This window comes from Panthera onca, chromosome B2, assembly GCF_046562875.1.
Source record: "Panthera onca isolate mPanOnc1 chromosome B2, mPanOnc1 haplotype 2, whole genome shotgun sequence".
NCBI lineage: Eukaryota > Metazoa > Chordata > Mammalia > Carnivora > Felidae > Panthera > Panthera onca.
The window spans coordinates 58,265,194-58,267,912 of record NC_138343.1 but is presented as its reverse complement, the minus strand read 5'-3'; the positions used below and the strand labels follow the sequence as shown (position 1 = coordinate 58,267,912).

At 34.6% G+C, this 2,719-nt stretch overlaps 1 pseudogene; it reads right to left on the bottom strand.

Moving 5' to 3' along the window:
* Positions 1-531: 531 nt before the first annotated feature.
* On the bottom strand, positions 532-950 carry LOC145715513 (small ribosomal subunit protein uS8 pseudogene; annotated as a pseudogene).
* Positions 951-2,719: the final 1,769 nt, after the last annotated feature.

Genomic DNA, 2,719 nt, shown 5'->3' with positions numbered 1-2,719 from the left:
ATATTTTCTTTGTATACAAATTTATATATATTCATATACACATACATACAATATGAGAACCATTCTTAAATTCTACCTATATACTTCTTCCTAATTCTACCTAGATTTTCTTCCTAATATTTTTATTTTAACAAGAGACCGGATTCGTTATCCTCCTTATTTAGTGACTTTTTGCTTCACTTAGTGTATTTTAGGAACCATTGCACCATAATACATAGAGCCATGACTCATTCCTTTCATTTATTTATTTATTTATTTATTTATTTACTTACTTACTTATTGATTTATTGTCCATTGAGGCATTTTATCTGCACATATGTACTACATTCCTAGAAAAAGGATCAAAGTTGAATTAGTAAGACCCATATAAAGCTTATGTGTTTTTACGGTTTGCTAGGAACTGAGAAGCTTGAACTATGTAAGTCATACAGAACAACAAGGGATAGTTAAAAGGCATTGATTTTGGTACCTTAAAGCTATCTTTGAATTCTGCCTCCACTTGTCAGGTCTGTGATTTGGGGTAAGTTTATTTTATGGGGTAAGGATTTTCCCTCCTGTGTGTTTTCATCGTGCTTCTTTATGGTCCATGATACCAGTTGAGGTTGTTATGGTCCATGATACCAGTTGAGGTTGTCAGTACAATGAAATCAAACTGGCAGGACAGGAGCAGATTATTCTGCCAGCCATTTTTCTAGATCTTTGAGTTGTACTTCAAATATGGGGCTGATCACTCCATACATGTTTAACCTGCCTGTGAGGTTCACAACAATTTTCCCAGTTCTTTGATCATCGATGATTTCAAATTCATCCATGTGATCATGCTTCTTCATTATAGTTAGAAAGCAGACGATGACTTTGGAGCATGGGCTATTAAAAACTTGGCATTTGCCTCTCTTTTCAGCATTGTTAATGCTCTTGAGAGCATCTGCCATGACATTCATGAGCCCCATTATGGCGCCGTGGAAAGATGGTGGAAAGAGCCTGACTCATTCCTTTTAATAAGTGTTGAAGAATTTCACTTATTTAATTAGACTATGAACATGCCAACTTCCCTAGATCCTAGTAAATAAAATCATTTTCTTTGTTTACTAATTTGATGAGGAAAATGTGACATGCATTGTTTTTATTGTTTTCCTAGGTTATTATCAAGATTAAGCACCTTTCCATAAGATTATTTGCTGTTTGTATCTCTTTGTGCCTTGTCTATTCAGAGCCTTTGATGAATAGTATTTTTTTTTATTTCTTGCTTTCTCCTTTTTGGTTTGTATATATCATTCCAAATTATGGGTAAAATCCACTGGGTTCTGCAAAATCACAAATCTTGTCTAGAGCTTAGCTACTTTTACTTTATAAGACTTGTAAATTGTGAGATTTTTATATTTTATTTTTACTTTTTTCTTTATGACACTGGGCTTTGCATCTCTCCTTAGAAAATCTTTTCATACAGCAATATTTAAATTATTTTCTTATATTCTCATCCAGTACAATTTTAGGATTAATAACACTTTTAGTACTTTAATTCACAGTGAATATATTATTATGATTGATAAAAAGTAGGGCAAATAATTTTCCAAGAGATTTTCTTAATGTTTATTCATTTTGAGAGAGAAATAGATTGGGGTAGGGACAGAGAGTGAGAGAGAGAGAGAATCCTAAGCAGGATCTGTGCTGTCAGCATGGAGCCCAACTGCAGGACTTGATCTCTTGAGCCATGAGATCATGACCTGAGCTGAAATCAAGGGTGAGAAACAACTGACTGAGACACCCAGGCGACCCAATTTTCTAATAATTTTTATCAAAGGATCTGTTATTTCTCTATTGATTTAGGTTGCCTCATTTTTCATGCACTAAGTTCCTATGTATGGGTCAGTTTTAGGACTATTTATTCTGTTCTGCTTTTTTAAATTTCATGCTGTTGGGGTGCCTGGGTGGCTCAGTCGGTTAAGTGTGTGACTCTATTTCGGCTCAGGTCATGACCTCACAGTTTGTGAGTTCGAGCCCACATCAGGCTTTGCACTGGCAGTGCTTGGGATCCTCTCTCTCCTTCTCCCTCTGCCCCTCCCCTGCTTGTTCTCTCTCTCTCTCTCTCTCTCTCTCTCTGTCTCTCAAAATAAATAAACTTAAAAAATAAATAAATAAAATTTCATGCTGTCATTTATATTAATTATTGCAGTTCAACAGAGTTTTTTTAGTGTCTTTTAAAATAATACATTAAGTACACTCTAAATATAATTTTGTCATTCATTTTGCAAATATTGGATAATTTATATATATGAGAAATGGAGATGAAATAATTTTCAGGCATACCTCCTACTCATCAGCTCCATTTGGAGATATCTATATAGATATAAATGTGTATCTTTACCTATTTATTGTAACTTCCTCTATGTTGTAATGCCCAGATAATAGCCTCTAATGGGCGTTCATGGATTGATGTCCGAGTCCGTCTTTCTAGGCTAGAGACCAGAGCAGTAGAGAAACATGGGCAGTACTCATTGAAAAGAACATTCTAGGTCAGTATGGGGCAGAGTGTTATATCTGAAGCTCTTTGGAAAATGAGAAGGAAAAGTTTATGTTAGAATTAGTGGGGAAAACCATGAGCTAAGTTCTTTTGTTCTGTTTTTGTTTTTGTTTTTGTAAATCTGACAATTTGAGGCAGGCTTTACAACATTAGAATTAATTCTACAATAAAAGCAAATCCATGATTGGGTATAGGATG